This window comes from Daphnia magna, unplaced genomic scaffold, assembly GCF_020631705.1.
Source record: "Daphnia magna isolate NIES unplaced genomic scaffold, ASM2063170v1.1 Dm_contigs379, whole genome shotgun sequence".
Classification (NCBI taxonomy): domain Eukaryota; kingdom Metazoa; phylum Arthropoda; class Branchiopoda; order Diplostraca; family Daphniidae; genus Daphnia; species Daphnia magna.
In genome coordinates, this window is record NW_025533279.1 from 16,496 (window position 1) to 40,726 (window position 24,231).

General features: G+C 30.9%; 1 long non-coding RNA gene across 1 annotated transcript; it reads right to left on the bottom strand.

Moving 5' to 3' along the window:
• Positions 1-12,096: 12,096 nt before the first annotated feature.
• On the bottom strand, positions 12,097-12,908 carry LOC123468594. Its single transcript, XR_006642333.1, has 3 exons — positions 12,864-12,908; positions 12,474-12,693; positions 12,097-12,402 (listed from the first exon to the last, which is right to left on the bottom strand). It is a non-coding gene; the product is annotated as an uncharacterized LOC123468594 (long non-coding RNA).
• Between the last annotated feature and the right edge of the window lie 11,323 nt (positions 12,909-24,231).

A 24,231-nucleotide genomic window follows, 5' to 3' on the forward strand; every position in this document is an offset into this window, starting at 1 on the left:
TTACATATAGAAGTAAAAACTCATGGTATAACAGTGTATTCACATTGAATACAAGTATATTCCATGCAGTTTACATATAGAAGTAAAAACTCATGGTATAACAGTGTATTCACATTGAATACAAGTATATTCCATGCAGTTTACATATAGAAGTAAAAACTCATGGTATAACAGTGTATTCACATTGAATACAAGTATATTCCATGCAGTTTACATATAGAAGTAAAAACTCATGGTATAACAGTGTATTCACATTGAATACAAGTATATTCCATGCAGTTTACATATAGAAGTAAAAACTCATGGTATAACAGTGTATTCACATTGAATACAAGTATATTCCATGCAGTTTACATATAGAAGTAAAAACTCATGGTATAACCATGGTCTAAGATTTGGGAGGTCCCCGAACTGTCGTCTTCTAGCTGTTTCGTCTGCTATTTTCGCGGACAAATTTTGGGGCACTCGCTAGGGGCGCTGACTGTCCGGATCAGTCATAACATTTCCCTCCAAAACGTTGTGAACAATGGGGAAAATAGTCGCTTTTGAGTTTTTCTACGCTGTTTTATTGATGATTAAAAATTACAAAACAAAAAAAGAAACTTGAATCAATTCCTCTTTGTATTTCAAACATTAATATACATTAATACAAATTAATTTACCATTTTATACAGTTTGCGCAGCTTAAGGTTAGGGGTGGCCAATGTTTTTCCCTTTTTTAAATGGTATATGAAATATGAGATTTTCCAATTGTTTTAGATTTACTTACAACTATTTTATCTAAACTTTGAAGGATGCTCGTTATATGGCGTCAGTTGCTTCGCACTCGGCGAACCTCACTATTCGCCAACTTAAACCCCAAGATTGTGGGTCTTACATCTGCGAAGCGAAGCGCGGGGTGCAATAATTCAAAGTTCCATTGGTCAAGGTAATAACAGGATGAAACGACTCATAAATCGTCAAAGATGACCAGATGTTCGTAACTGTATCTCTGTAATGCAGCGTGGAACATTCACGCCTTGCTGAAACATTTCTCTTTTTCTTTCGTTCGCATAGAAGGGAAAAGTTAAACAGATTATATCTTATTGCCCCAGAGAAAAGAAATCATCTACGTAACGTGTTCCACTGATTAATAAAAGGACTGAAACGTTTACAATTACACCCAGGCCCCATTCACCACTTTTGAAGCATCATCCAAAGAATCAATTTATTAATTGAATGGCTTCTTTCGTGGTGTTGACTTGAGGCATGAATGGTAATATTTGCTGTATTCTACAACACGTAGAATAAACATTCTCCACCGACAGCGGTTTCTTGGAGAAAGTGTTGGAGAAAGTTAAAATCTCCGGGCTGTGTCTACTGACTTAAAAAGTCTTCAAAAGGTAATAGCTTCTAGGTGTCTGCCATCTATAAACATAGCCTTTAGCCAGAAATGGAAAATACCTTTTGTTTCACCAACAACAACAAAAATATGTTGCCATAAGACATAGAGAAGGTCGCAATCTTCTTTTTGTCTACATTTTTTTCCCTCGCAGCTTCCAACGTTGAAGCAGGCTAGAATCCCTTGGAGCTGAAAAAAAAGCCACCTTTTCAGTCGTAGTGGACCCAGGGAATCCCGAGTTGCAATTAGGCACAAAACAACGATTAGGCATCTTCTGTAACCTAAAGAAAGGAGAAATATGAATGACATTCCACACACATGAGAGCAAAGCGGGAGTCCTATGCAACAATAAAACAAACTTTTAACAATTAACTATCACACCATGATCACACTTAAAAGCCACTAACATGAAAAAATTACATGATAACGTAACATAAATAAGAATTGTTACCTTTGAGTGGCTTAGTCCAGAAGAAGACTGTGACAAGCAACTACTTTTCTCGTTATTAACAACGTTGTGGAGGGAAATGTTATGACTGATCCGGACAGTCAGCGCCCCTAGCGAGTGCCCAAAATTTGTCCGCAGAAATAGCAGACGAACAGCCAAAAACAGGCCTAGCAGACGACAGTTCGGGGACCTCCCCTATCTTAGACCATGGTATAACAGTGTATTCACATTGAATACAAGTATATTCCATGCAGTTTACATATAGAAGTAAAAACTCATGGTATAACAGTGTATTCACATTGAATACAAGTATATTCCATGCAGTTTACATATAGAAGTAAAAACTCATGGTATAACAGTGTATTCACATTGAATACAAGTATATTTGATGCTGTTTACATATAGAAGTAAAAAATCATGGTATAACAATGTATTCACATTGAGTACAAGTATATTTGATGCTGTTTACCTATAGAAGTAAAAGCTCATGGTATAACAGTGTATTCACATTGAATACAAAAATATTCCATGCAATTTACATATCGAAGTAAAAACTCATGGTATAACAGTGTATTCACATTGAATACAAGTATATTTGATGCTGTTTACATATAGAAGTAAAAACTCATGGTATAACAGTGTATTCACATTGAATACAAGTATATTCCATGCAGCTTACATATAGAAGTAAAAACTCATGGTATAACAGTGTAATCACATTGACTACAAGTATATTCCATGCAGTTTACGTATAGAAGTAAAAACTCATGGTATAACAGTGTATTCACATTGAATACAAGTATATTTGATGCTTTTTACATATAGAAGTAAAAACTCATGGTATAACAGTGTGTTCACATTGAATACAAGTATATTTGATAATGTTTACAAATAGAAGTAAAAACTCATGGTATAACAGTGTATTCACATTGAATACAAGTATATTCCATGCAGTTTACATATAGAAGTAAAAACTAATGGTATAACAGTGTATTCACATTGAATACAAGTATATTCCATGCAGTTTACATATAGAAGTAAAAACTCATGGTATAACAGTGTATTCACATTGAATACAAGTATATTTGATGCTGTTTACATATAGAAGTAAAAACTCATGGTATAACAGTGTATTCACATTGAATACAAGTATATTCCATGCAGTTTACATATAGAAGTAAAAACTCATAGTATAACAGTGTATTCACATTGAATACAAGTATATTCCATGCAGTTTACATATAGAAGTAAAAACTCATGGTAAAACAGTGTATTCACATTGAATACAAGTATATTCCATGCAGTTTACATATAGAAGTAAAAACTCATGGTATAACAGTGTATTCACATTGAATACAAGTATATTCCATGCAGTTTACATATAGAAGTAAAAACTCATGGTATAACAGTGAATTCACATTGAATACAAGTATATTTGATGCTGTTTACATATAGAAGTAAAAACTCATGGTATAACAGTGTATTCACATTGAATACAAGTATATTCCATGCAGTTTACATATAGAAGTAAAAACTCATGGTATAACAGTGTATTCACATTGAATACAAGTATATTCCATGCAGTTTACATATAGAAGTAAAAACTCATGGTATAACAGTGTATTCACATTGAATACAAGTATATTCCATGCAGTTTACATATAGAAGTAAAAACTCATGGTATAACAGTGTATTCACATTGAATACAAGTATATTCCATGCAGTTTACATATAGAAGTAAAAACTCATGGTATAACAGTGTATTCACATTGAATACAAGTATATTCCATGCAGTTTACATATAGAAGTAAAAACTCATGGTATAACAGTGTATTCACATTGAATACAAGTATATTCCATGCAGTTTACATATAGAAGTAAAAACTCATGGTATAACCATGGTCTAAGATTTGGGAGGTCCCCGAACTGTCGTCTTCTAGCTGTTTCGTCTGCTATTTTCGCGGACAAATTTTGGGGCACTCGCTAGGGGCGCTGACTGTCCGGATCAGTCATAACATTTCCCTCCAAAACGTTGTGAACAATGGGGAAAATAGTCGCTTTTGAGTTTTTCTACGCTGTTTTATTGATGATTAAAAATTACAAAACAAAAAAAGAAACTTGAATCAATTCCTCTTTGTATTTCAAACATTAATATACATTAATACAAATTAATTTACCATTTTATACAGTTTGCGCAGCTTAAGGTTAGGGGTGGCCAATGTTTTTCCCTTTTTTAAATGGTATATGAAATATGAGATTTTCCAATTGTTTTAGATTTACTTACAACTATTTTATCTAAACTTTGAAGGATGCTCGTTATATGGCGTCAGTTGCTTCGCACTCGGCGAACCTCACTATTCGCCAACTTAAACCCCAAGATTGTGGGTCTTACATCTGCGAAGCGAAGCGCGGGGTGCAATAATTCAAAGTTCCATTGGTCAAGGTAATAACAGGATGAAACGACTCATAAATCGTCAAAGATGACCAGATGTTCGTAACTGTATCTCTGTAATGCAGCGTGGAACATTCACGCCTTGCTGAAACATTTCTCTTTTTCTTTCGTTCGCATAGAAGGGAAAAGTTAAACAGATTATATCTTATTGCCCCAGAGAAAAGAAATCATCTACGTAACGTGTTCCACTGATTAATAAAAGGACTGAAACGTTTACAATTACACCCAGGCCCCATTCACCACTTTTGAAGCATCATCCAAAGAATCAATTTATTAATTGAATGGCTTCTTTCGTGGTGTTGACTTGAGGCATGAATGGTAATATTTGCTGTATTCTACAACACGTAGAATAAACATTCTCCACCGACAGCGGTGTCTTGGAGAAAGTGTTGGAGAAAGTTAAAATCTCCGGGCTGTGTCTACTGACTTAAAAAGTCTTCAAAAAGGTAATAGCTTCTAGGTGTCTGCCATCTATAAACATAGCCTTTAGCCAGAAATGGAAAATACCTTTTGTTTCACCAACAACAACAAAAATATGTTGCCATAAGACATAGAGAAGGTCGCAATCTTCTTTTTGTCTACATTTTTTCCCTCGCAGCTTCCAACGTTGAAGCAGGCTAGAATCCCTTGGAGCTGAAAAAAAACCACCTTTTCAGTCGTAGTGGACCCAGGGAATCCCGAGTTGCAATTAGGCACAAAACAACGATTAGGCATCTTCTGTAACCTAAAGAAAGAAGAAATATGAATGACATTCCACACACATGAGAGCAAAGCGGGAGTCCTATGCAACAATAAAACAAACTTTTAACAATTAACTATCACACCATGATCACACTTAAAAGCCACTAACATGAAAAAATTACATGATAACGTAACATAAATAAGAATTGTTACCTTTGGAGTGGCTTAGTCCAGAAGAAGACTGTGACAAGCAACTACTTTTCTCGTTATTAACAACGTTGTGGAGGGAAATGTTATGACTGATCCGGACAGTCAGCGCCCCTAGCGAGTGCCCAAAATTTGTCCGCAGAAATAGCAGACGAACAGCCAAAAACAGGCCTAGTAGACGACAGTTCGGGGACCTCCCAAATCTTAGACCATGGTATAACAGTGTATTCACATTGAATACAAGTATATTCCATGCAGTTTACATATAGAAGTAAAAACTCATGGTATAACAGTGTATTCACATTGAATACAAGTATATTCCATGCAGTTTACATATAGAAGTAAAAACTCATGGTATAACAGTGTATTCACATTGAATACAAGTATATTTGATGCTGTTTACATATAGAAGTAAAAAATCATGGTATAACAATGTATTCACATTGAGTACAAGTATATTTGATGCTGTTTACATATAGAAGTAAAAGCTCATGGTATAACAGTGTATTCACATTGAATACAAAAATATTCCATGCAATTTACATATCGAAGTAAAAACTCATGGTATAACAGTGTATTCACATTGAATACAAGTATATTTGATGCTGTTTACATATAGAAGTAAAAACTCATGGTATAACAGTGTATTCACATTGAATACAAGTATATTCCATGCAGCTTACATATAGAAGTAAAAACTCATGGTATAACAGTGTAATCACATTGACTACAAATATATTCCATGCAGTTTACGTATAGAAGTAAAAACTCATGGTATAGCAGTGTATTCACATTGAATACAAGTATATTTGATGCTTTTTACATATAGAAGTAAAAACTCATGGTATAACAGTGTGTTCACATTGAATACAAGTATATTTGATAATGTTTACAAATAGAAGTAAAAACTCATGGTATAACAGTGTATTCACATTGAATACAAGTATATTCCATGCAGTTTACGTATAGAAGTAAAAACTCATGGTATAACAGTGTATTCACATTGCATACAAGTATATTTGATGCTGTTTACATATAGAAGAAAAAACTCATGGTATAACAGTGTATTCACATTGAATACAAGTATATTTGATGCTGTTTACATATAGAAGTAAAAACTCATGGTATAACAGTGTATTCACATTGAATACAAGTATATTTGATAATGTTTACATATAGAAGTAAAAACTCATGGTATAACAGTGTATTCACATTGAATACAAGTATATTCCATGCAGTTTACGTATAGAAGTAAAAACTCATGGTATAACAGTGTATTCACATTGAATACAAGTATATTTGATGCTGTTTACATATAGAAGAAAAAACTCATGGTATAACAGTGTATTCACATTGAATACAAGTATATTTGATGCTGTTTACATATAGAAGTAAAAACTCATGGTATAACAGTGTATTCACATTGAATACAAGTATATTTGATGCTGTTTACATATAGAAGTAAAAACTCATGGTATAACAGTGTATTCACATTGAATACAAGTATATTTGATGCTGTTTACATATAGAAGTAAAAACTCATGGTATAACATTGTATTCACATTGAATACAAATATATTTGATGCTGTTTACATATAGAAGTAAAAACTCATGGTATAACAGTGTATCCACATTGAATACAAGTATATTTGATGCAGTATACATATAGAAGTAAAAACTCATGGTATAACAGTGTATTCACATTGAATACAAGTATATTCCATGCAGTTTACGTATATGAAGTAAAAACTCATGGTATAACAGTGTATTCACATTGAATACAAGTATATTCCATGCAGTTTACATATAGAAGTAAAAACTCATGGTATAACAGTGTATTCACATTGAATACAAGTATATTCCATGCAGTTCACATATAGAAGTAAAAACTCATGGTATAACAGTGTATTCACATTGAATACAAGTATATTTGATGCTGTTTACATATAGAAGTAAAAACTCATGGTATAACAGTGTATTCACATTGAATACAAGTATATTCCATGTAGTTTAGCATATAGAGAGTAAAAACTCATGGTATAACAGTGTATTCAAATTGTATACAAGTATATTGAATGCTATTTACATATAGAAGTAAAAACTCATGGTATAACAGTGTATTCACATTGAATACAAGTATATTTGATGCTGTTTACATATAGAAGTAAAAACTCATGGTATAACAGTGTATTCACATTGAATACAAGTATATTTGATGCTGTTAACATATCGAAGTAAAAACTCATGGTATAACAGTGTATTCACATTGAATACAAGTATATTCCATGCAGTTTACATATAGAAGTAAAAACTCATGGTATAACAGTGTATTCACATTGAATACATGTATATTTGATGCTGTTTACATATAGAAGTAAAAACTCATGGTATAACAGTGTATTCACATTGAATACAAGTATATTTGATACTGTTTACATAAAGAAGAAAAAACTCATGGTATAACAGTGTATTCACATTGAATACAAGTATATCTGATGCTGTTTACATATAGAAGTAAAAACTCATGGTATAACAGTGTATTCACATTGAGTACAAGTATATTTGATGCTGTTTTCATATAGAAGTAAAAGCTCATGGTATAACAGTGTATTCACATTGAATACAAAAATATTCCATGCAATTTACATATCGAAGTAAAAACTCATGGTATAACAGTGTATTCACATTGAATACAAGTATTTTTGATGCTGTTTACATATAGAAGTAAAAACTCATGGTATAACAGTGTATTCACATTGAATACAAGTATATTTCATGCAGCTTACATATAGAAGTAAAAACTCATGGTATAACAGTGTATTCACATTGAATACAAGTATATTCCATGCAGTTTACGTATAGAAGTAAAAACTCATGGTATAACAGTGTATTCACATTGAATACAAGTATATTCCATGCAGTTTACGTATAGAAGTAAAAACTCATGGTATAACAGTGTATTCACATTGAATACAAGTATATTTGATGCTGTTTACATATAGAAGAAAAAACTCATGGTATAACAGTGTATTCACATTAAATACAAGTATATTTGATGCTGTTTACATATAGAATAAAAACTCATAGTATAACCGTGTATTCACATTTAATACAAGTTTATTTGATGCTATTTACATATAGAAGTAAAAACTCATGGTATAACAGTGTATTCACATTGAATACAAGTATATTTGATGCAGTATACATATAGAAGTAAAAACTCATGGTATAACAGTGTATTCACATTGAATGCAAGTATATTCCATGCAGTTTACATATAGAAGTAAAAACTCATGGTATAACAGTATATTCACATTGAATACAAGTATATTCCATGCAGTTTACATATAGAAGTAAAAACTCATGGTATAACATTGTATTCACATTGAATACAAGTATATTCCATGCAGTTAACGTATAGAAGTAAAAACTCATAGTATAACAGTGTATTCACATTGAATACAAGTATATTTGATGCTGTTTACATATAGAAGTAAAAACTCATGGTATAACAGTGTATCCACATTAAATACAAGTATATTTGATGCAGTATACATATAGAAGTAAAAACTCATGGTATAACAGTGTATTCACATTGAATACAAGTATATTTGATGCTGTTTACATATAGAAGTAAAAACTCATGGTATAACAGTGTATTCACATTGAATACAAGTATATATGATGCTGTTTACATATAGAAGTAAAAACTCATTGTATAACATTGTATTCACATTGAATACAAGTATATTTAATGCTGTTTACATATAGAAGTAAAAACTCATAGTATAACAGTGTATCCACATTGAATACAAGTATATTTGATGCAGTATACATATAGAAGTAAAAACTCATGGTATAACAGTGTATTCACATTGAATACAAGTATATTCCATGCAGTTTACGTATAGAAGTAAAAACTTATGGTATAACAGTGTATTCACATTGAATACAAGTATATTTGATGCTGTTTACATATAGAAGTAAAAACTCATGGTATAACAGTGTATTCACATTGAATACAAGTATATTCCATGCAGTATACATGTAGAAGTAAACACTCATGGTATAACAGTGTATTCACATTGAATACAAGTATATTCCAAGCAGTTTACGTATAGAAGTAAAAACTCATGGTATAACAGTGTATTCACATTGAATACAAGTATATTTGATCCTGTTTACATATAGAAGTAAAAACTCATGGTATAACAGTGTATTCACATTGAATACAAGTATATTTGATGCTGTTTACATATAGAAGTAAAAACTCGTGGTATAACAGTGTATTCACATTGAATACAAGTATATTTGATGCTGTTTACATATAGAAGTAAAAGCTCATGGTATAACAGTGTATTCACATTGAATACAAAAATATTCCATGCAATTTACATATCGAAGTAAAAACTCATGGTATAACAGTGTATTCACATTGAATACAAGTATATTTGATGCTGTTTACATATAGAAGTAAAAACTCATTGTTAAACAGTGTATTCACATTGAATACAAGTATATTCCATGTAGTTTACATATAGAAGTAAAAACTCATGGTATAACAGTGTATTCACATTGAATACAAGTATATTCCATGCAGTTTACGTATAGAAGTAAAAACTTATGGTATAACAGTGTATTCACATTGAATACAAGTATATTTGATGCTGTTTACATATAGAAGTAAAAACTCATGGTATAACAGTGTATTCACATTGAATACAAGTATATTCCATGCAGTTTACATATAGAAGTAAAAACTCATAGTATAACAGTGTATTCACATTGAATACAAGTATATTCCATGCAGTTTACATATAGAAGTAAAAACTCATGGTATAACAGTGTATTCACATTGAATACAAGTATATTCCATGCAGTTTACATATAGAAGTAAAAACTCATGGTATAACAGTGTATTCACATTGAATACAAGTATATTCCATGCAGTTTACATATAGAAGTAAAAACTCATGGTATAACAGTGTATTCACATTGAATACAAGTATATTTGATGCTGTTTACATATAGAAGTAAAAACTCATGGTATAACAGTGTATTCACATTGAATACAAGTATATTCCATGCAGTTTACATATAGAAGTAAAAACTCATAGTATAACAGTGTATTCACATTGAATACAAGTATATTCCATGCAGTTTACATATAGAAGTAAAAACTCATGGTATAACAGTGTATTCACATTGAATACAAGTATATTCCATGCAGTTTACATATAGAAGTAAAAACTCATGGTATAACAGTGTATTCACATTGAATACAAGTATATTCCATGCAGTTTACATATAGAAGTAAAAACTCATGGTATAACAGTGTATTCACATTGAATACAAGTATATTTGATGCTGTTTACATATAGAAGTAAAAACTCATGGTATAAAAGTGTATTCACATTGAATACAAGTATATTCCATGCAGTTTACATATAGAAGTAAAAACTCATGGTATAACAGTGTATTCACATTGAATACAAGTATATTCCATGCAGTTTACATATAGAAGTAAAAACTCATGGTATAACAGTGTATTCACATTGAATACAAGTATATTCCATGCAGTTTACATATAGAAGTAAAAGCCCATGGTATAACAGTGTATTCACATTGAATACAAGTATATTCCATGCAGTTTACATATAGAAGTAAAAACTCATGGTATAACAGTGTATTCACATTGAATACAAGTATATTTGATGCTGTTTACATATAGAAGTAAAAACTCATGGTATAACAGTGTATTCACATTGAATACAAGTATATTCCATGCAGTTTACATAAAGAAGTAAAAAATCATGGTATAACAGTGTATTCACATTGAATACAAGTATATTTGATGCTGTTTACATATAGAAGTAAAAACTCATGGTATAACAGTGTATTCACATTGAATACAAGTATATTTGATGCTGTTTACATATAGAAGTAAAAACTCATGGTATAACAGTGTATTCACATTGAATACAAGTATATTCCATGCAGTTTACATATAGAAGTAAAAACTCATGGTATAACAGTGTATTCACATTGAATACAAGTATATTCCATGCAGTTTACATATAGAAGTAAAAACTCATGGTATAACAGTGTATTCACATTGAATACAAGTATATTCCATGCAGTTTACATATAGAAGTAAAAACTCATGGTATAACAGTGTATTCACATTGAATACAAGTATATTCCATGCAGTTTACATATAGAAGTAAAAACTCATGGTATAACCATGGTCTAAGATTTGGGAGGTCCCCGAACTGTCGTCTGCTAGCTGTTTCGTCTGCTATTTTCGCGGACAAATTTTGGGGCACTCGCTAGGGGCACTGACTGTCCGGATCAGTCATAACATTTCCCTCCAAAACGTTGTGAACAATGGGGAAAATAGTCGCTTTTGAGTTTTTCTACGCTGTTTTATTGATGATTAAAAATTACAAAACAAAAAAAGAAACTTGAATCAATTCCTCTTTGTATTTCAAACATTAATATACATTAATACAAATTAATTTACCATTTTATACAGTTTGCGCAGCTTAAGGTTAGGGGTGGCCAATGTTTTTCCCTTTTTTAAATGGTATATGAAATATGAGATTTTCCAATTGTTTTAGATTTACTTACAACTATTTTATCTAAACTTTGAAGGATGCTCGTTATATGGCGTCAGTTGCTTCGCACTCGGCGAACCTCACTATTCGCCAACTTAAACCCCAAGATTGTGGGTCTTACATCTGCGAAGCGAAGCGCGGGGTGCAATAATTCAAAGTTCCATTGGTCAAGGTAATAACAGGATGAAACGACTCATAAATCGTCAAAGATGACCAGATGTTCGTAACTGTATCTCTGTAATGCAGCGTGAACATTCACGCCTTGCTGAAACATTTCTCTTTTTCTTTCGTTCGCATAGAAGGAAAAAGTTAAACAGATTATATCTTATTGCCCCAGAGAAAAGAAATCATCTACGTAACGTGTTCCACTGATTAATAAAAGGACTGAAACGTTTACAATTACACCCAGGCCCCATTCACCACTTTTGAAGCATCATCCAAAGAATCAATTTATTAATTGAATGGCTTCTTTCGTGGTGTTGACTTGAGGCATGAATGGTAATATTTGCTGTATTCTACAACACGTAGAATAAACATTCTCCACCGACAGCGGTGTCTTGGAGAAAGTGTTGGAGAAAGTTAAAATCTCCGGGCTGTGTCTACTGACTTAAAAAGTCTTCAAAAAGGTAATAGCTTCTAGGTGTCTGCCATCTATAAACATAGCCTTTAGCCAGAAATGGAAAATACCTTTTGTTTCACCAACAACAACAAAAATATGTTGCCATAAGACATAGAGAAGGTCGCAATCTTCTTTTTTGTCTACATTTTTTTCCCTCGCAGCTTCCAACGTTGAAGCAGGCTAGAATCCCTTGGAGCTGAAAAAAAAGCCACCTTTTCAGTCGTAGTGGACCCAGGGAATCCCGAGTTGCAATTAGGCACAAAACAACGATTAGGCATCTTCTGTAACCTAAAGAAAGGAGAAATATGAATGACATTCCACACACATGAGAGCAAAGCGGGAGTCCTATGCAACAATAAAACAAACTTTTAACAATTAACTATCACACCATGATCACACTTAAAAGCCACTAACATGAAAAAATTACATGATAACGTAACATAAATAAGAATTGTTACCTTTGAGTGGCTTAGTCCAGAAGAAGACTGTGACAAGAAACTACTTTTCTCGTTATTAACAACGTTGTGGAGGGAAATGTTATGACTGATCCGGACAGTCAGCGCCCCTAGCGAGTGCCCAAAATTTGTCCGCAGAAATAGCAGACGAACAGCCAAAAACAGGCCTAGCAGACGACAGTTCGGGGACCTCCCAAATCTTAGACCATGGTATAACAGTGTATTCACATTGAATACAAGTATATTCCATGCAGTTTACATATAGAAGTAAAAACTCATGGTATAACAGTGTATTCACATTGAATACAAGTATATTCCATGCAGTTTACATATAGAAGTAAAAACTCATGGTATAACAGTGTATTGACATTGAATACAAGTATATTTGATGCTGTTTACATATAGAAGTAAAAACTCATGGTATAACAGTGTATTCACATTGAGTACAAGTATATTTGATGCTGTTTACATATAGAAGAAAAAACTCATGGTATAACAGTGTATTCACATTGAATACAAGTATATTTGATGCTGTTTACATATAGAAGTAAAAACTCATGGTATAACAGTGTATTCACATTGAATACAAGTATATTTGATGCTGTTTACATATAGAAGTAAAAACTCATGGTATAACATTGTATTCACATTGAATACAAATATATTTGATGCTGTTTACATATAGAAGTAAAAACTCATGGTATAACAGTGTATCCACATTGAATACAAGTATATTTGATGCAGTATACATATAGAAGTAAAAACTCATGGTATAACAGTGTATTCACATTGAATACAAGTATATTCCATGCAGTTTACATATAGAAGTAAAAACTCATGGTATAACAGTGTATTCACATTGAATACAAGTATATTTGATGCTGTTTACATATAGAAGTAAAAACTCATAGTATAACCGTGTATTCACATTGAATACAAGTATATTTGATGCTATTTACATATAGAAGTAAAAACTCATGGTATAACAGTGTATTCACATTGAATACAAGTATATTTGATGCAGTATACATATAGAAGTAAAAACTCATGGTATAACAGTGTATTCACATTGAATGCAAGTATATTCCATGCAGTTTACATATAGAAGTAAAAACTCATGGTATAACAGTATATTCACATTGAATACAAGTATATTCCATGCAGTTTACATATAGAAGTAAAAACTCATGGTATAACATTGTATTCACATTGAATACAAGTATATTCCATGCAGTTTACGTATAGAAGTAAAAACTCATAGTATAACAGTGTATTCACATTGAATACAAGTATATTTGATGCTGTTTACATATAGAAGTAAAAACTCATGGTATAACAGTGTATCCACATTAAATACAAGTATATTTGATGCAGTATACATATAGAAGTAAAAACTCATGGTATAACAGTGTATTCACATTGAATACAAGTATATTTGATGCTGTTTACATATAGAAGTAAAAACTCATGGTATAACAGTGTATTCACATTGAATACAAATATATATGATGCTGTTTACATATAGAAGTAAAAACTCATTGTATAACATTGTATTCACATTGAATACAAGTATATTTAATGCTGTTTACATATAGAAGTAAAAACTCATAGTATAACAGTGTATCCACATTGAATACAAGTATATTTGATGCAGTATACATATAGAAGTAAAAACTCATGGTATAACAGTGTATTCACATTGAATACAAGTATATTCCATGCAGTTTACGTATAGAAGTAAAAACTTATGGTATAACAGTGTATTCACATTGAATACAAGTATATTTGATGCTGTTTACATATAGAAGTAAAAACTCATGGTATAACAGTGTATTCACATTGAATACAAGTATATTTGATGCTGTTTACATATAGAAGTAAAAACTCATGGTATAACAGTGTATTCACATTGAATACAAGTATATTCCATGCAGTTTACATAAAGAAGTAAAAATCATGGTATAACAGTGTATTCACATTGAATACAAGTATATTTGATGCTGTTTACATATAGAAGTAAAAACTCATGGTATAACAGTGTATTCACATTGAATACAAGTATATTTGATGCTGTTTACATATAGAAGTAAAAACTCATGGTATAACAGTGTATTCACATTGAATACAAGTATATTCCATGCAGTTTACATATAGAAGTAAAAACTCATGGTATAACAGTGTATTCACATTGAATACAAGTATATTCCATGCAGTTTACATATAGAAGTAAAAACTCATGGTATAACAGTGTACTCACATTGAATACAAGTATATTCCATGCAGTTTACATATAGAAGTAAAAACTCATGGTATAACAGTGTATTCACATTGAATACAAGTATATTCCATGCAGTTTACATATAGATGTAAAAACTCATGGTATAACCATGGTCTAAGATTTGGGAGGTCCCCGAACTGTCGTCTGCTAGCTGTTTCGTCTGCTATTTTCGCGGACAAATTTTGGGGCACTCGCTAGGGGCGCTGACTGTCCGGATCAGTCATAACATTTCCCTCCAAAACGTTGTGAACAATGGGGAAAATAGTCGCTTTTGAGTTTTTCTACGCTGTTTTATTGATGATTAAAAATTACAAAACAAAAAAAGAAACTTGAATCAATTCCTCTTTGTATTTCAAACATTAATATACATTAATACAAATTAATTTACCATTTTATACAGTTTGCGCAGCTTAAGGTTAGGGGTGGCCAATGTTTTTCCCTTTTTTAAATGGTATATGAAATATGAGATTTTCCAATTGTTTTAGATTTACTTACAACTATTTTATCTAAACTTTGAAGGATGCTCGTTATATGGCGTCAGTTGCTTCGCACTCGGCGAACCTCACTATTCGCCAACTTAAACCCCAAGATTGTGGGTCTTACATCTGCGAAGCGAAGCGCGGGGTGCAATAATTCAAAGTTCCATTGGTCAAGGTAATAACAGGATGAAACGACTCATAAATCGTCAAAGATGACCAGATGTTCGTAACTGTATCTCTGTAATGCAGCGTGGAACATTCACGCCTTGCTGAAACATTTCTCTTTTTCTTTCGTTCGCATAGAAGGAAAAAGTTAAACAGATTATATCTTATTGCCCCAGAGAAAAGAAATCATCTACGTAACGTGTTCCACTGATTAATAAAAGGACTGAAACGTTTACAATTACACCCAGGCCCCATTCACCACTTTTGAAGCATCATCCAAAGAATCAATTTATTAATTGAATGGCTTCTTTCGTGGTGTTGACTTGAGGCATGAATGGTAATATTTGCTGTATTCTACAACACGTAGAATAAACATTCTCCACCGACAGCGGTGTCTTGGAGAAAGTGTTGGAGAAAGTTAAAATCTCCGGGCTGTGTCTACTGACTTAAAAAGTCTTCAAAAAGGTAATAGCTTCTAGGTGTCTGCCATCTATAAACATAGCCTTTAGCCAGAAATGGAAAATACCTTTTGTTTCACCAACAACAACAAAAATATGTTGCCATAAGACATAGAGAAGGTCGCAATCTTCTTTTTTGTCTACATTTTTTTCCCTCGCAGCTTCCAACGTTGAAGCAGGCTAGAATCCCTCGGAGCTGAAAAAAAAGCCACCTTTTCAGTCGTAGTGGACCCAGGGAATCCCGAGTTGCAATTAGGCACAAAACAACGATTAGGCATCTTCTGTAACCTAAAGAAAGGAGAAATATGAATGACATTCCACACACATGAGAGCAAAGCGGGAGTCCTATGCAACAATAAAACAAACTTTTAACAATTAACTATCACACCATGATCACACTTAAAAGCCACTAACATGAAAAAATTACATGATAACGTAACATAAATAAGAATTGTTACCTTTGGAGTGGCTTAGTCCAGAAGAAGACTGTGACAAGCAACTACTTTTCTCGTTATTAACAACGTTGTGGAGGGAAATGTTATGACTGATCCGGACAGTCAGCGCCCCTAGCGAGTGCACAAAATTTGTCCGCAGAAATAGCAGACGAACAGCCAAAAACAGGCCTAGCAGACGACAGTTCGGGGACCTCCCAAATCTTAGACCATGGTATAACAGTGTATTCACATTGAATACAAGTATATTCCATGCAGTTTACATATAGAAGTAAAAACTCATGGTATAACAGTGTATTCACATTGAATACAAGTATATTCCATGCAGTTTACATATAGAAGTAAAAACTCATGGTATAACAGTGTATTCACATTGAATACAAGTATATTCCATGCAGTTTACATATAGAAGTAAAAACTCATGGTATAACAGTGTATTCACATTGAATACAAGTATATTTGATGCTGCTTACATATAGAAGTAAAAACTCATGGTATAACAGTGTATTCACATTGAATACAAGTATATTCCATGTAGTTTACGTATAGAAGTAAAAACTCATGGTATAACAGTGTATTCAAATTGTATACAAGTATATTGAATGCTATTTACATATAGAAGTAAAAACTCATGGTATAACAGTGTATTCACATTGAATACAAGTATATTTGATGCTGTTTACATATAGAAGTAAAAACTCATGGTATAACAGTGTATTCACATTGAATACAAGTATAGTTGATGCTGTTAACACATCGAAGTAAAAACTCATGGTATAACAGTGTATTCACATTGAATACAAGTATATTCCATGCAGTTTACATATAGAAGTAAAAACTCATGGTATAACAGTGTATTCACATTGAATACAAGTATATTTGATGCTGTTTACATATAGAAGTAAAAACTCATGGTATAACAGTGTATTCACATTGAATACAAGTATATTTGATACTGTTTACATAAAGAAGAAAAAACTCATGGTATAACAGTGTATTCACATTGAATACAAGTATATCTGATGCTGTTTACATATAGAAGTAAAAACTCATGGTATAACAGTGTATTCACATTGAGTACAAGTATATTTGATGCTGTTTTCATATAGAAGTAAAAGCTCATGGTATAACAGTGTATTCACATTGAATACAAAAATATTCCATGCAATTTACATATCGAAGTAAAAACTCATGGTATAACAGTTTATTCACATTGAATACAAGTATATTTGATGCTGTTTACATATAGAAGTAAAAACTCATGGTATAACAGTGTATTCACATTGAATACAAGTATATTTGATGCTGTTTACATATAGAAGTAAAAACTCATGGTATAACAGTGTATTCACATTGAATACAAGTATATTCCATGTAGTTTACGTATAGAAGTAAAAACTCATGGTATAACAGTGTATTCAAATTGTATACAAGTATATTGAATGCTATTTACATATAGAAGTAAAAACTCATGGTATAACAGTGTATTCACATTGAATACAAGTATATTTGATGCTGTTTACATATAGAAGTAAAAACTCATGGTATAACAGTGTATTCACATTGAATACAAGTATATTTGATGCTGTTAACACATCGAAGTAAAAACTCATGGTATAACAGTGTATTCACATTGAATACAAGTATATTCCATGCAGTTTACATATAGAAGAAAAACTCATGGTATAACAGTGTATTCACATTGAATACAAGTATATTTGAGGCTGTTTACATATAGAAGTAAAAACTCATGGTATAACAGTGTATTCACATTGAATAAAAGTATATTTGATACTGTTTACATAAAGAAGGAAAAACTCATGGTATAACAGTGTATTCACATTGAATACAAGTATATCTGATGCTGTTTACATATAGAAGTAAAAACTCATGGTATAACAGTGTATTCACATTGAGTACAAGTATATTTGATGCTGTTTTCATATAGAAGTAAAAGCTCATGGTATAACAGTGTATTCACATTGAATACAAAAATATTCCATGCAATTTACATATCGAAGTAAAAACTCATGGTATAACAGTTTATTCACATTGAATACAAGTATTTTTGATGCTGTTTACATATAGAAGTAAAAACTCATGGTATAACAGTGTATTCACATTGAATACAAGTATATTTCATGCAGCTTACATATAGAAGTAAAAACTCATGGTATAACAGTGTATTCACATTGAATACAAGTATATTCCATGCAGTTTACGTATAGAAGTAAAAACTCATGGTATAACAGTGTATTCACATTGAATACAAGTATATTCCATGCAGTTTACGTATAGAAGTAAAAACTCATGGTATAACAGTGTATTCACATTGAATACAAGTATATTTGATGCTGTTTACATATAGAAGAAAAAACTCATGGTATAACAGTGTATTCACATTGAATACAAGTATATTTGATGCTGTTTACATATAGAAGTAAAAACTCATAGTATAACCGTGTATTCACATTGAATACAAGTATATTTGATGCTATTTACATATAGAAGTAAAAACTCATGGTATAACAGTGTATTCACATTGAATGCAAGTATATTCCATGCAGTTTACATATAGAAGTAAAAACTCATGGTATAACAGTATATTCACATTGAATACAAGTATATTCCATGCAGTTTACATATAGAAGTAAAAACTCATGGTATATATTCCATGCAGTTTACGTATAGAAGTAAAAACTCATAGTATAACAGTGTATTCACATTGAATACAAGTATATTTGATGCTGTTTACATATAGAAGTAAAAACTCATGGTATAACAGTGTATCCACATTAAATACAAGTATATTTGATGCAGTATACATATAGAAGTAAAAACTCATGGTATAACAGTGTATTCACATTGAATACAAGTATATTTGATGCTGTTTACATATAGAAGTAAAAACTCATGGTATAACAGTGTATTCACATTGAATACAAGTATATATGATGCTGTTTACATATAGAAGTAAAAACTCATTGTATAACATTGTATTCACATTGAATACAAGTATATTTAATGCTGTTTACATATAGAAGTAAAAACTCATAGTATAACAGTGTATCCACATTGAATACAAGTATATTTGATGCAGTATACATATAGAAGTAAAAACTCATGGTATAGCAGTGTATTCACATTGAATACAAGTATATTCCATGCAGTTTACGTATAGAAGTAAAAACTAATGGTATAACAGTGTATTCACATTGAATACAAGTATATTCCATGCAGTTTACATATAGAAGTAAAAACTCATGGTATAACAGTGTATTCACATTGAATACAAGTATATTTGATGCTGTTTACATATAGAAGTAAAAACTCATGGTATAACAGTGTATTCACATTGAATACAAGTATATTTGATACTGTTTACATAAAGAAGAAAAAACTCATGGTATAACAGTGTATTCACATTGAATACAAGTATATCTGATGCTGTTTACATATAGAAGTAAAAACTCATGGTATAACAGTGTATTCACATTGAGTACAAGTATATTTGATGCTGTTTTCATATAGAAGTAAAAGCTCATGGTATAACAGTGTATTCACATTGAATACAAAAATATTCCATGCAATTTACATATCGAAGTAAAAACTCATGGTATAACAGTTTATTCACATTGAATACAAGTATATTTGATGCTGTTTACATATAGAAGTAAAAACTCATGGTATAACAGTGTATTCACATTGAATACAAGTATATTTGATGCTGTTTACATATAGAAGTAAAAACTCATGGTATAACAGTGTATTCACATTGAATACAAGTATATTTGATGCTGTTTACATATAGAAGTAAAAACTCATGGTATAACAGTGTATTCACATTGAATACAAGTATATTCCATGTAGTTTACGTATAGAAGTAAAAACTCATGGTATAACAGTGTATTCAAATTGTATACAAGTATATTGAATGCTATTTACATATAGAAGTAAAAACTCATGGTATAACAGTGTATTCACATTGAATACAAGTATATTTGATGCTGTTTACATATAGAAGTAAAAACTCATGGTATAACAGTGTATTCACATTGAATACAAGTATATTTGATGCTGTTAACACATCGAAGTAAAAACTCATGGTATAACAGTGTATTCACATTGAATACAAGTATATTCCATGCAGTTTACATATAGAAGAAAAACTCATGGTATAACAGTGTATTCACATTGAATACAAGTATATTTGATGCTGTTTACATATAGAAGTAAAAACTCATGGTATAACAGTGTATTCACATTGAATAAAAGTATATTTGATACTGTTTACATAAAGAAGAAAAAACTCATGGTATAACAGTGTATTCACATTGAATACAAGTATATCTGATGCTGTTTACATATAGAAGTAAAAACTCATGGTATAACAGTGTATTCACATTGAGTACAAGTATATTTGATGCTGTTTTCATATAGAAGTAAAAGCTCATGGTATAACAGTGTATTCACATTGAATACAAAAATATTCCATGCAATTTACATATCGAAGTAAAAACTCATGGTATAACAGTTTATTCACATTGAATACAAGTATTTTTGATGCTGTTTACATATAGAAGTAAAAACTCATGGTATAACAGTGTATTCACATTGAATACAAGTATATTTCATGCAGCTTACATATAGAAGTAAAAACTCATGGTATAACAGTGTATTCACATTGAATACAAGTATATTCCATGCAGTTTACGTATAGAAGTAAAAACTCATGGTATAACAGTGTATTCACATTGAATACAAGTATATTCCATGCAGTTTACGTATAGAAGTAAAAACTCATGGTATAACAGTGTATTCACATTGAATACAAGTATATTTGATGCTGTTTACATATAGAAGAAAAAACTCATGGTATAACAGTGTATTCACATTGAATACAAGTATATTTGATGCTGTTTACATATAGAAGTAAAAACTCATAGTATAACCGTGTATTCACATTGAATACAAGTATATTTGATGCTATTTACATATAGAAGTAAAAACTCATGGTATAACAGTGTATTCACATTGAATACAAGTATATTTGATGCAGTATACATATAGAAGTAAAAACTCATGGTATAACAGTGTATTCACATTGAATGCAAGTATATTCCATGCAGTTTACATATAGAAGTAAAAACTCATGGTATAACAGTATATTCACATTGAATACAAGTATATTCCATGCAGTTTACATATAGAAGTAAAAACTCATGGTATATATTCCATGCAGTTTACGTATAGAAGTAAAAACTCATAGTATAACAGTGTATTCACATTGAATACAAGTATATTTGATGCTGTTTACATATAGAAGTAAAAACTCATGGTATAACAGTGTATCCACATTAAATACAAGTATATTTGATGCAGTATACATATAGAAGTAAAAACTCATGGTATAACAGTGTATTCACATTGAATACAAGTATATTTGATGATGTTTACATATAGAAGTAAAAACTCATGGTATAACAGTGTATTCACATTGAATACAAGTATATATGATGCTGTTTACATATAGAAGTAAAAACTCATTGTATAACATTGTATTCACATTGAATACAAGTATATTTAATGCTGTTTAAATATAGAAGTAAAAACTCATAGTATAACAGTGTATCCACATTGAATACAAGTATATTTGATGCAGTATACATATAGAAGTAAAAACTCATGGTATAGCAGTGTATTCACATTGAATACAAGTATATTCCATGCAGTTTAGGTTATAGAAGTAAAAACTAATGGTATAACAGTGTATTCACATTGAATACAAGTATATTTGATGCTGTTTACATATAGAAGTAAAAACTCATGGTATAACAGTGTATTCACATTGAATACAAGTATATTCCATGCAGTATACATGTAGAAGTAAACACTCATGGTATAACAGTGTATTCACATTGAATACAAGTATATTCCAAGCAGTTTACGTATAGAAGTAAAAACTAATGGTATAACAGTGTATTCACATTGAATACAAGTATATTTGATCCTGTTTACATATAGAAGTAAAAACTCATGGTATAACAGTGTATTCACATTGAATACAAGTATATTTGATGCTGTTTACATATAGAAGTAAAAACTCGTGGTATAACAGTGTATTCACATTGAATACAAGTATATTTGATGCTGTTTACATATAGAAGTAAAAGCTCATGGTATAACAGTGTATTCACATTGAATACAAAAATATTCCATGCAATTTACATATCGAAGTAAAAACTCATGGTATAACAGTGTATTCACATTGAATACAAGTATATTTGATGCTGTTTACATATAGAAGTAAAAACTCATTGTTAAACAGTGTATTCACATTGAATACAAGTATATTCCATGCAGTTTACATATAGAAATAAAAACTCATGGTATAACAGTGTATTCACATTGAATACAAGTATATTCCATGCAGTTTACGTATAGAAGTAAAAACTCATGGTATAACAGTGTATTCACATTGAATACAAGTATATTTGATGCTGTTTACATATAGAAGTAAAAACTCATGGTATAACAGTGTATTCACATTGAATACAAGTATATTCCATGCAGTTTACATATAGAAGTAAAAACTCATAGTGTAACAGTGTATTCACATTGAATACAAGTATATTCCATGCAGTTTACATATAGAAGTAAAACCTCATGGTATAACAGTGTATTCACATTGAATACAAGTATATTCCATGCAGTTTACATATAGAAGTAAAAACTCATGGTATAACAGTGTATTCACATTGAATACAAGTATATTTGATGCTGTTTACATATAGAAGTAAAAACTCATGGTATAACAGTGTATTCACATTGAATAAAAGTATATTCCATGCAGTTTACATATAGAAGTAAAAACTCATAGTATAACAGTGTATTCACATTGAATACAAGTATATTCCATGCAGTTTACATATAGAAGTAAAAACTCATGGTATAACAGTGTATTCACATTGAATACAAGTATATTCCATGCAGTTTACATATAGAAGTAAAAACTCATGGTATAACAGTGTATTCACATTGAATACAAGTATATTCCATGCAGTTTACATATAGAAGTAAAAACTCATGGTATAACAGTGAATTCACATTGAATACAAGTATATTTGATGCTGTTTACATATAGAAGTAAAAACTCATGGTATAACAGTGTATTCACATTGAATACAAGTATATTTGATGCTGTTTACATATAGAAGTAAAAACTCATGGTATAACAGTGTATTCACATTGAATACAAGTATATTCCATGCAGTTTACATATAGAAGTAAAAACTCATGGTATAACAGTGTATTCACATTGAATACAAGTATATTCCATGCAGTTTACATATAGAAGTAAAAACTCATGGTATAACAGTGTATTCACATTGAATACAAGTATATTCCATGCAGTTTACATATAGAAGTAAAAACTCATGGTATAACAGTGTATTCACATTGAATACAAGTATATTCCATGCAGTTTACATATAGAAGTAAAAACTCATGGTATAACCATGGTCTAAGATTTGGGAGGTC